Source organism: Bos indicus, chromosome 15 (assembly GCF_029378745.1).
Source record: "Bos indicus isolate NIAB-ARS_2022 breed Sahiwal x Tharparkar chromosome 15, NIAB-ARS_B.indTharparkar_mat_pri_1.0, whole genome shotgun sequence".
Lineage (NCBI taxonomy): Eukaryota > Metazoa > Chordata > Mammalia > Artiodactyla > Bovidae > Bos > Bos indicus.
In genome coordinates this window covers 66,388,143-66,400,602 of record NC_091774.1, presented here as the reverse complement: position 1 = coordinate 66,400,602, position 12,460 = coordinate 66,388,143, and the positions used below count along the sequence as shown (strand labels likewise).

General features: G+C 46.1%; 1 protein-coding gene across 3 annotated transcripts in view; it reads left to right on the top strand.

The window, feature by feature from the left end:
* The window catches only part of SLC1A2 (solute carrier family 1 member 2), a 169,791-nt gene that overhangs the window by 16,153 nt on the left and 141,178 nt on the right, over nt 1-12,460 (top strand). Inside the window, exon 1 of one of the 3 annotated variants that reach the window (XM_070804039.1) lies at nt 1,961-1,982. The exons of the other annotated variants lie outside the window; for them this stretch is intronic. The gene's annotated coding sequence lies outside the window, so the exon portion shown is untranslated. Of the gene's footprint in view, nt 1-1,960; nt 1,983-12,460 lie in introns of those variants that run through there. 3 annotated transcript variants of the gene reach the window in all.

The following is a 12,460-nucleotide window of genomic DNA, read 5'->3' as shown; positions in this document are numbered from 1 at the left end:
TCATTTGAACTTCTCTGCCTAGCAGTCAATAACCAGCCTTTTTACTGTAAAGGTTGACAAGGTTCAAGTAGGTTATAAGAATAATTGGGCAGCAGCTCATCTTGTGAGGCCAAAAATGTATTTGTCATAGTCAATTATGTTCCCATGCTGTTGTCTGGGAAAGATTACAAACTCCTGTAGCTGCTGTTATTTTAAAATGCAATAAAATGGAGTCAGATAAGAGTTTTTGAGTCTGCTTCCCCCTCTTCCCCCTGCCTTTCCCAAGACTTCTGGCTTTCTCTGAGTGATGTCTTTCTGTTCCTTTTCCTCTTTCCTTCTGAAGGAAAGCAAGGAGACGTTAGCACTCATTTGATATTCAAAGAAGGATTTAAGTAAAAAATAATGTGTAAATTACATCAGTGAATAAATCCAGGGCTCAACAGTACAACTGCTTGTGAAACTGGTCTAGAAAAAGGTCCCCGTAGCTGACAACTCCGTTGTTAATATTGATGCTTTTTACCTTTTAAAGAGATTCTGAATGTATTTAAACATTCCCATTAGAGTTCCTTCTTTGACTTCCTATTGTGGTTGGAAAAGAAAAAGCGCTGGGTCTAAAAATAGAAACATCTTGCTGTTGGTATATGTTTTCTGGTAATGTTGCAGAAAGGGGGACCCCTTCCAGGGCCCGAAACTGGGCTCTTGTCTAACACTTGGAAATGAATTGTCTGAGGAGACACATCTGCTGACAAAGCAAGAGATTTTATTGGGAAAGGGCGCCCGGGTGGAGAGCAGCAGGATAAGGGAACCCAGGAGAGCAGCTCTGCCACATGGCTTGCAGTCTCGGGTTTTATGGTGATGGGATCAGTTTCCGGGTTGTCTTTGGCCAATCATTCTGACTCAGAGTTCTTCCTGGTGGTGCAAGCCTTGTTCAGCCAAGATGGAGGCCAGAGAGAAGGATTCTGGGAGGTGGTCGGACATGTGGTGTCTCCTTTTGACCTTTCCCAAACTCTTCCGGTTGGCGGAGGGTTGTTAGTTCCGTGTTCCTTACCAGGACCTCCTGTCGTAAAACAGCTCATGCAAATGGTTACTATGGTGCCTGTCCAGGGTGGGCTGTTTCAATGTGCTTCCCCTAACAGTAATGTAAAGAAAAATGTGTGATATTCCTATATTTCTTGAAATTCTTTGCTGGAGTTTTCTAGGGCTGGGACGGACATGTTGAGGGCTGTTTTTTGTGTCCTGGTGGGATAAGAAAATAAAAACTCTGCTCCCTCGGCATGCTTTTTTCTCCATCCTCAGGGTGAATTCTGTGATGGGATGAAGGGCCCGTTTATGGAACCCCTTCCTGAGCCTTATGAGAAAGTCTTCAGCTGGAACCACCCTCATCATCCTTAATGGTGAATGCTAGATTCTTCCTAGATTCAGAGCCAGGGCAGTCAGACTGCTGTTTTTGAGTTGAAAGTAGAATCGAAGTAGAGATGCTGTGTTTTCCAGTCTCCTCTGACATAGAAGTCGTTGTTAGCTGGAGCATCCACGGATCATGTTTTTACTTTCTTTGCTTTCACTTTCCCTCTGAAGACTCTCAGTGGGTTTCCAGGATAGTAAGCTGCAGATCTCCACACACAATCCCTATGTATAATGGTTCAGCACACAGAAAAGTCTACCCAGTTTGTCCAGACGGGGGAGCTGTGGGGCAAGGGTGGTTCTCCAGCTGCCCTGAATCAGGAGCCAGAGGGCACTTCCCTCCCCAGGCCAGCACCAGCTATTGCCACGGTTTTTGAGAAGGGAAGCCCTACCACTTCCAAGTGACCTGGAGTTGTTAAAATACCTGGGGACCAGAGCTCCGGAGCACAAGGCTATACCTGGGCAACAGGACTGAGGCTGAGAACAAGTTGACAGCAGTCGCCATTGCCAGCCTGGTCCTGGGTCGTCATCCTAGTCCTCCTGGCTTCTCCCTGAGCGTCACTGGGGGGCTTCGAGTGAGACTTGCTGGTTCCAGAGCCTGGGTAGGTCCAATCTGGTTTGGTCTGGGTTCCTGGCAGACTTTTTAAAAGTGAAGAGGCAATCATGGGGAGGAAGAGAAGGTTTTTAATGAGAGAGGAAAAAGACAAGGGATTGAGAAGTATGTTTCGAAAGGACTGGAAAGGCCCCAGAATAAACATGGCAAGAGTGGAAGCGTGAAAGCAGATATTCCTCTCTTCCAAATGACTAACCAGCCACCCCAGAAGTCCAGCTTGTGTTCCAACCCAGTTGGAAGCAGGAAATCGAATTCAAACAGGTGTGAAAGCACTGTGTTCTGGTTGCTGGGCTCACTCCTTTAGGAGGAGACCATAGAGGAAGGAGGAGGGCCTTAGCCATGTGTCCATATGCTGGTCGAAAGAGGACGTTGCTCTCCACCTTTGAGCTAAGCTGCCCAGGCCAGTCAGCAAGATGGAGGTCTTCCCGAGTGTTCAAGCAGCAGGAAAATCAGGCTTCTGTGTAGCTGTGAGTTTAGTGTCTGGTCAAGGGGGCATTTAAAATTAACTTTTGAATTTCTCATGTCATAGAACCATAGGATATTTACAGAATATATACATGAATACAGTCAAAAAGATCACTGGGGGTGAGCTTTACTGCAAGAATTTCTGAGTCCTCCTTCAAGAGAATCTTAGATTATTTGAGTTTATTGATTATACACATAGAAACACAGGGAAGCAGAGCTGACTTCCTGGGCATGGGATGGGCAGCTACACAGGGCTCAGAAGGGACCTGTCCTTGGCTTAATGCTCTTTAGTCACGTTCTTGAAATTCTTAATAACAGAGTCCTGGGGTTTTAATTTTTGCACTGAGCCCCACAAATCACATGGCCAGTCCCACCATGAAGCGCACGGAAGAGGGTGATAACCTTGAGAATATCTGATCTCTTGCAGTGCCCTAGACTGTTTCATGAGATACTTGGCATAAAACAGCTTCTGGGACCCTTGTTGTAGTGGTTGGAAGGATTTTCTGTTGCACGGCTTCCTAACAGTAAAACTCCAGGGAAGTTAACTAGCCTGAGACTCAGTTTATTTATCTGTTAAATAGGGACAATCTCACCCACCAGATAGGTTTGGAAAGGATTGAGGCAGAATGTGAGGCTGGGACACAGAGGCCACCTGTAATGATGGTTGTTTTTCTGTATCTTGGAATAGCCTTTACTGGGTTGCTTTAAGCCTGCTGAGCTTAGGTGGGGTTATCTGTCAATTTCTCTACTTTGCAAGCTAGGTTGCCAACACTCACATGCACGGGTGTGTGTTTGCTAATTCTTTCTTGAGAACCATAGGTGATAAGATTAGAAAGTTGGTCCCAGACTTCTTTGATCTTATGGTGGTATTTGCACTAGTGATGGTTTGTTTGAAGGTTTTTCTCTTTTTGTGCTTTTAACCCTTGAACTCTTTTTACTCATAACACACCTGCCTCACAACACGTGGTGCTTTTTCTACCACACTCTCCGATACCGGCTGGGTGTCCTACCATTCAGTTCAGTTCTTACACCATCTACCTGGGAGTTAGCATCAGATTCCATAAGTTAAGAGCTCAGTCCCACTGCAGATGCTGGTTGAAAGCCCAGGTTGTATTTTGATTGACAGGCTGGACATTAAGGGGGTTCCCATAACCCCTTCATCAGGTTTGCTAATGTGCTAGAATGACCCACAGAACTCAGGGAAACACTTTAGTTACATTTCCAGAAAGTGAAAGTGAAAGTCATTCAGTCGTGTCCGACTCTGTGACCCCATGGACTATTCAGTCCATGGAATTCTCCAGGTCAGAATACTGGAGTGGGTAGCCTTTCCCTTCTCCAGGGGATCTTCCCAACCCAGGAATCGAGCTGGGGTCTCCTGCATTGCAGGCGGATTCTTTACCAGCTGTGCTACCAGGGAAGCCCCCTATGTGTCCAAGTTTATTGTAAAGGATACAACTCAAGAACACGCAATGGAAGAAATGATAGGCAAGGTATGGAAAAGGGGGTCTGGTCCCCTCTCTGGGCACACCTTGATGTGTTTACAATACGGAAGCTCTAAAAGCTTCCTTTAGAGATTTCTATGGGAGTTTCATGGTGTTGGCATGATTGATGACATCACCAGCCATTGGTTATTAACTCAATCTCCAGCTCCTTTCTCCTCCCCCAGGGTCCAGGTGGGAGGAGGGGCTGAAGTTTCCAACCCTCTAATGCTTTGGTCTTACTGGTGACAGCCACCAGCCTGAAGCTGTCTTTGTGCTGCAGATGGCAAGAACTAAGTGTCCTTTCTGCGCTGTCTAGGAAGAGATGGTTGAATAAGCTGCTTCGAACTGCTGGGCTTCACCTACACGCAGGTGCTGAGTGCCAGCGCTGGTTCTCCCGTTCTCCACCTTCTTGTCTTGAGACCCAATCCAGGCCACCTCCCTGCCTCCAGCTCTGGTCATCTGGATTTTGTGCCCCAAGCCTAAGGAGGTGACATCTACCTAACAACCAAACAGGGAGAATCATCCCATTTGTCTTTATTATCCAGGCAGGTCAGACTTAAGGTGTGGGGACCAAGTAATTCAGAGTTCTTGCTTTCCTTTCCTGTGTGACCTAGGAGATGTCTGTGGGGAGCTGAGTCTGTTGGACAGCTCTCAACTTCCTTAAGGATGGAGGGGGTCCACGTGGGGAGGACGGCAGGTCAGGGAGCAGGGGGAGTAGAATGGCCATGCTCAGGTCCGCGTAGATGGGATTGCTCTTTCCAGGCTGGTAAGAAGAGATGCAGCTGAAAATTTCTATTTTGCAAGTAACTTGCAGCCTGATCACCCAATAAACTCACAAATGGAGTCTCTCAGCTGGTGGCCCAGCCGTGGGCAGGCTCCACAGGGCCAGTGTCCCTCCTTCCTATCCAAAAGGCTCTGAATGGCCTATCTGCTCATCTCATGTATTTCACAGCCCTGTGGAGCTGAGTAGGAGGCTAAGCTGCTGCTGCTTAGGGTAAGACTCTGCCTTTATTTAGATCTCTTAAGATTAGGCAACTCCCTGAGGGAGAGGAAGGGGCACTGCTTTACTTAACTCAGTGTGGAGCTGCTGTGAACTTAATATCCTCTGGATGACTCACCCAGGGTAGCACTTCAAGTTTGGGCTGTGTTTCCTTAGCCAAACTCGGATCTTATTTTTGTTCAACCCTCTTCAAAAGAGAGAGCGGTCAGGGCATGCAAAATTTCCTTGGCAAGGAATGCTGAATCAGCTTCTATGTCACGATAAGGATAATAAGGTGTTTCTTGTTGTTGTCACCATGGACTCAGAATGTTCCAGAACATTTGGCTCAGCCCCCTCATTAGCCAGAAGTCCACAGTCCAACTGAGCAGAGAGACCTGGGTTTTAGTCCTTGCTCTGCTACTGGCTTCTGGACCAGAAATCAGTCCATTAAATCTCACAATACCCTGAGTACTGTGAGTTTGAAGGATTGGGAGGAAGAAGGAAATGGAAGTTGAAGACTGTCTCAGGCATATTCTAAGCTTTTCTTCTTCCCTCCTAGTGTGTCAGTTTTAGAAGGTGTGTTGCTCACTTCACCTGTGATTGTCCCTTCACCTTGGGCCTCCGCTGGCTATTCTGGGGTCCCTGGGACCATTACTGTCCCTTGGATGATGCTTCTCTGTCTGCAGTCTTGGTGGAAGGTGAGGTGGCAAAGCGAACCTTCCCTTAGCACCCTTGCCTTTTAATTCCCCCAGAGCCTCTCACATACAAGGGTGTTGTGAATGTATAGACTTTATTGAAGTCTATATAAGAGGGGATGATGATTTAAAAAAAAATAACATTTTTTGAAAAAATTTAAAATATTTTTTAAGGTATTAAAAATTTTTTAATATTATTTTTTTTAATCTAAAAAAGTTATTTAAAATTAAAAAATTAAAAAATATTATTTTAAAAAATTATTATTCTCCAGCTGCAACATCATGACCAGTGATTTAATTGTGCAGCAGAAATGGGACCCAGAGCTGTGTCTCTCCAAACCCCGGGGCCATTTGGCTCTGATCATTTCCACTAACTAGATCAGAATCTACAGGTTCGAATTTTCCTGGAATTCCATCCTGTTCTTGCCCAGTGGGATGGTGGCTTTCCAGCTGGTGAGGGGTGATTGAAGCTGTGGCCATGGGGTGAGCTCTCCAGGATAGAAAGGAAGGGATCTGCCCTCCTGGCCTGGCCTGCCTTTTTCTGCTGAGTCACTCGGTCATTTTCTAGGCCAGAAAGTTCATGCTTTTGACTAATGTTAAGGGAATTTTAATATTTAATCAGGAGAATTAAATGAGCTATTTGCACATTTATGTAGTTGAAAAGCATTCTTTCGCTCCAGCAGGTTCAGGTGGCCAGATTTGCACATCCAGTGTACGAGGGACGGTCAGGCAGGTATAGGACATCGTGGCAGGTATCTGGTGCCCGAGCAGTGGGCCGAGGCTTTGGAGACCCAGGAGCTGTGTCTCTGACCCCTCCACACCTGGCTGAGGGCATGTTTGGGCACAGAGTGTGAATCTCAGCCTTCACTTTGACCACGTGAGCCAAGCAGGATGCCCCCACTGCCTGTGAGAGGGAGGTGGGGGAAAGGATCACAGCTGGGGGGCCTTGTACAAGGTTGCTGCTAAGTCACTTCAGCCGCATCCGACTCTGTGCGACCCCATAGATGGCAGCCCACCAGACTCCACCGTCCCTGGGATTCTCCAGGCAAGAATAGTGGAATGGGTTGCCATTTCCTTCTCCAGTGCATGAAAGTGAAAAGTGAAAGTGAAGTCGCTCAGTCATGTCCGACTCTTAGCGACCCCATGGCCTGCAGCCCACCAGGCTCCTCCATCCATGGGATTTTCCAGGCAAGAGTACTGGAGTGGGGTGCCATTGCCTTCTCCGTTGTACAAGGCAGGGGACTTTATCTTTCAAGACTCCTGGGGTTAAGGTTGGGATTTGTTCAGGAGCTGGGGATGGATTTGGTGACAGAAAGGCAGTAAGCTTGCAAATTGCTGAGGACGGAAGGGCTCCGTTGAACAAAGACATCTTCTTCCTTCACACGTGAACTGGTGGATGCTGGCTCATGGTTATAAAAGGGGCTCAAATGTCTGGAACCTCCTCTAGTCATTCCCACAAGATTAAAACCTCAGAGACAGAAGAGGAAAATTGTGAAAGAAATGCACAGGATGATAAAGGGAGTCTGTATTCTCTCTTATATTTAAAAAACTTGAACATTTTTAGGCAAAGAATTACTTAAAATGTCTTTTAAATATCTGCATGCCATTTTAAGATGCATGTTCTAGTCACACCCATAATAATTTTCATTTGGTTATATTTCATATATGAAGGAGGCCACAGATTACTAGAAATCAGTCTTGAATATTCATTGGAAGGACTAATGCTGAAGCTGAAACTCCAATACTTTGGCCACCTGATGCGAAGAATGAACTCATTGGAAAAGACCCTAATGCTGGGAAAGATTGAAGGCAGAAGAGAAGGGGACGGCAGAGGATGAGATGATCGGATGGCATCACTGACTTGATGGACATGAGTTTGAGCAAGCTCTGGGAGTTGGTAAAGGACAGGGAAGCCTGGCATGCTGGAGTCCATGGGGTCGCAAAGAGTCAGACACGACTGAGCGACTGAACTGAACAGATTAGTCTAGAGAATGCTCAAAACTTGGAAGAAAAGTGACTGATGACTTTGTTCAAATTCGTGAAACATCCTTCGCATCTTGTCTGAAGCCTCTTCCTGATGACCAAAGATTAATTTGATGAAAGGCTTAGCACTGAATACCAGTTTGGGAATTACTTTTGCCATCTCTGCTCAGGACGTTAAGATAGCAAAAAGAATTGGAAGAAAGAATGCAGATGCTGTGAGTCACCTGCAGCCATCTGGCTTAAAAGTGACCAGGGAAGGGACTCCTGTGTTAACTGCAGGATGGAGGCAATATCAGGGTCTGGGCTGGCCTCTGTATTCAGCATGGGAGCTTTAGAAGTTAGGGGAGTCTTATGGAATATCACCTGGGCCCCCGGCTCAAGCTGCAGTAAAATAGGTGCTGTTCATTGATCTAACCGGAGAAGGCGATGGCACCCCACTCCAGTACTTTTGCCTGGAAAATCCCATGGATGGAGCCTGGTAAGCTGCAGTCCATGGGGTTGCTGAGGTCAGACACGACTGAGCGACTGCACTTTCACTTTTCACTTTCATGCATTGGAGAAGGAAATGGCAACCCACTCCAGTGTTCTTGCCTGGAGAATTCCAGGGACGGGGGAGCCTGGTGGGGTGCTGTCTCTGAGGTCGCACAGAGTCGGACACGACTGAAGCAACTTAGCAGCAGCAGCATTGATCTAACAGTTGCTTGTAGAGTAGCTGGCCCTCTGCTTTGGTGTTAAAGATGACCCTCTGTAGGGATTCCCTGCAATGTGGGAGACCTGGGTTTGATCCGTGGGTTGGAAGATCATCCAGAGAAGGAAATGACAACCCACTTCAGTATCTTGCCTGGAAAATCCCATGGACTGAGGAGCCTGGCAGGCTATAGTCCATGGGGTTGCAAAGAGGTGGACACGACTGAGTGACTTCACTTTTCCGTGAGTCAGATACCACCGTCTGGTGGGGCCCAGCCACCTGGTGCCTGGAGAGAATGCATTTTGGTCTCCTGCTACCAGCTGTCCTCACAGTCTGGCCAGAACCTTAGTGCAGGACCCCTGGCACCTAGAAGGAGTGAGAGGTGTTTGAGTATCGGACTGGTTATTTTCCCGATGAGCAACTTGGCTTCTTGGAGCTTCAGATTCCTCTTCTGTCCCTACTATAAAGTAGAGATAATAGCATCTACTTTGCAGGGCTGTAATGAAAGTCATCTGCCATTTGACTGGTCCTGAAACAAGTGCTTGGGGGAAAAGGTGGCTGTTATAAAACATATTGCCAGGGCTTCCCTTCTGGCTCAGTGGTAAAGAATCCGCCTGCCAGTGCAGGAGACACAAGTTTGATGCCTGGGTTGGGAAGATCCCACATGTCTCAGAGCAACTAAACCCATGAGCCACAACTCCTGAGCCTGTGCTCTAGAACCCGGGAGCTGCAACTATTGAGCCCATGTGCCCTAGAGCCCATGCCCTGCAACAAGAGAAGGCACGGCAGTGAGAAGCTGGCACGCTACCATGAAGAGTAGTCCCTGCTCCCTGCAGCTAGAGAAAACCTCACACAGCAACGAATACCCAGCACAGCCAAAAAGAAATGATAAATACATTAGTGTAAAATATAAAACATATTCCCAGGTAAGCACAATAGTGCTTAAATCTCTCTGGAATACCAGAAACTGAGCCTTCAAAATGTAAAAAACCTTTATTCAAAGTGTACTAATTCTACATTTATGCACGTCCCCCTGGTGGCTCAGACAGTAAAGCGTCTGCCTACAATGCGGGAGACCCGGGGTTCAATCCCTGGATCAGGAAGATCTCCTGGAGAAGGAAATGGCAACCCACTCCAGTATTCTTGCCTGGAAAATCCCATGGACTGAGGAGCCTGGTAGGCTACAGTCCATGCGCACCTCGTCGCTGCCAAAAATCTGCCAGAAAGAGAGATCTGAGGACGCCAGGCCTGGACGGATGCTGTGCTGGACTCAGGGCATCGCTTCCCGGTGGCTTTCCCAAGCCCTTCCGCTGCCACCGAGAAGAGTCTGGAAACCCTGGACGCCTTTCTTTTGACAGGCAAAATCTGGGCCTTGGAGCTCGAGCTCTCTCACTTGTCTCACTCAACAAGCATAAATATTGTTTGACCCCCGGGCATTTCTTGTGCCCACTATATGCAATAGTCTATATGCAATTGCGCATCAGGACCCCTGCCCCAGAGCAGCAGAGGCTGGCTTCCTCTGCCCGCTGCTGGTGACATCCCCCGCCCTGGACACAGGGGGGCGCTGTGGCCCCACTTTTCCTCAAAAACAATTGAGCTGCTCCCCGGGTTTCCTGACTGAGCCCTGAAGATCCTAGTCCTTTGTACTTACATGGTTTCATTTTTTCTGTGTTTTCCTATGTGGAAATCAGTGGAAGGATGGCAGCGACCTAAAATTGCACACACAGAAAATGTGCGTGACTTCTTCAACTAGGAAACATCAAAAATTTGACAGCAATTATGTTTTCATTGTAACAAATAAATATTCCACACACCTTGTGAGAATAGTCTTCAACACACACACACACACACACACACACACACACACACAAAATAGGACATTTATAAGTGATTTTTATTTATTCACCAAAATAGAATATCACTCAGCAATCTATTTTATTTTTTTCACTTTATAATAGCCCCAGTGACTTTTTCAGTCTTTCCCACACTATTTTTTTTTTTCCAAAATAACTTTATTTAGCTATCTGGGGCCATCAAATCTGAGGTGTGAAGCCCTGAAGTATTATGGTTGAAAATGAAAAAAGAAGCACCTTAATGAAAAGCCCTAACTGAAGTGAAGAGAAGCTTGAAATGATGGCATTTTGGTTATTCACAGAGCAGCATCTGAGCAGTATTTATTTGCATGGTGGGTCAAAAGCTGCTCATTTCCCCTAGAACTAAAGGAATAGTTACAATCCTTGAATTCCCTGAGAGGCCTTCTTCCCCAAACCTGTCCCCACTTTCCTATGGACTGGTTGACAGTCTGATGGGCCGGTTCTCGAGCCACAAAGGTGGAGTTTAGTGCTATATCTAGCTAGGAAGGCATTGTTTGAGGGAGGGGAAGGTGCCTACAAGGTAGAAATGGTAGCCCAGGCCTTGTCATGCAGTTGCTGAATCGTGTCCGACTCTTTGAGACCTCATGGATCGCAGCACGCCAGGCTTCCCTGTCCTCCACTATCTCCCAGAATTTGCTCAAGTTCATGTCCATTGAGTCAGTGATGCCATGCAACCATCTCATCCTCTGCCACTGCTTCTCCTTTTCCCTTCAATCTTTCCCATCATCAGGGTCTTTTCCAATGAGCTGGCTCTTTGCATTAGATGGTGGCCAAAGTATTGGAGCTTTAGCATCAGTCCTTCCAATGAATATTCAGAGTTGATTTCCTTTAAAATTGGTTGATTTTCCTTGCAGTCCCAGGGACCCTCAAAGAGTTCTCCAGCACTAAATTTTGAAAGCATCAATTCTTCAGTGCTCAGCCTTTTCTATGGTCCAGCTCTCACATCCACTCATGACTACTGGAAAAATCACTGTTTTGACTATATAGACCTTTGTCTAGTGATGTCTGCTTTTTAATATTTTGTCTAGCTTTGTCACAGTTTCCAAGAAGCAAACGACTTCTAATTTCATGGCTGCGGTCACGGCCCATAGTGATCTAGGAGCCGAAGAAAAGAAAATCTGTCACTGCTTTTACTTTTCCCCATCTATTTGCCATGAAGTGATGGGACCAGATGCCATGATCTTAGTTTTTTTAATGTTGAGTCCAGCTTTTCCACTCTCCTCTTTCACCCTCATCAGACTAGCATGGGTTCAAATCCCAGCTCTGTTTTTTCCTGCCCAGTTGAGTGATCTGGAGCCAGTTACGTAATTGCTTGTAATCTCTTTTGTAAAGTGTGATAATGAAACTCCTCTTGCAGGATTGTCATTAGTATCAAGTCAAATAACATATATATGTGTGTATGCATATGTGTGTGTGTGTGTATACACACACACATTAACTGGCAGACAATAAGCATCTGATGCGCTTTTAGGGGTCAGCAAACTTTTTCTGCAAAGGATCAGGTGGTAAATATTTTAGACTTGATGGACATGAGTTTGAGCAAGCTCTGGGAGTTGATGATGAACAGGGAAGCCTGGCATGCTGCAGTCTATGGGGTCAGAAAGTCTGGCATGATGATGAACAGGGAAGCCTGGCATGCTGCAGTCTATGGGGTCAGACACGACTGAGCGACTGAACTGAACTGAGGTCATACACTGTCTGTGTGGCAACTCTTCACCAATACAGTATGTGAATGAAGCAGAGAGGATGTGTTCCAAAAAGGGTTTATCTACAAAAACAGATGGCAGGGTGGATTTGACATAGACAGTCGCTGCTGACCCTGCTCTAGGTCAGCGCTGCCCGCTAGAACCTTAATATGAGCCTCCTCTGTAATATTAAATGTTCTCATAGCCACAGAAAGTAAAGAGAAACAGGTGACATTCGTTTTAGTAAAATATTTCATTTGCTTCAAATTATCCAAACTATTTTTGTTTTCACATGCAATCTAGGAAAGATCATTAATGAAGTATTTTACTCTAATGTTTAGTAATATTTTTAAATGTCTGCTGTGTATTTTAAACTCACCGCCCGTCTCATTTCATACTAGTCACATTTCTAGTGCTCCATCCCTACATTGAACAGCACAGCTTTGGACAGTACTTCTCAAACTGCCATCATAACCATTTAGTGGGTCAAGAAATCCATTTGTTAGAAAAAAGTCAAATTAAGAAAACGAAATAGAGAAGGATAGAACCTGTCAGGGTACATTCCGTATTGAAAGGATACAGATTGTTTCCTGCAGTTTTGTGTGTACTTGCCCATG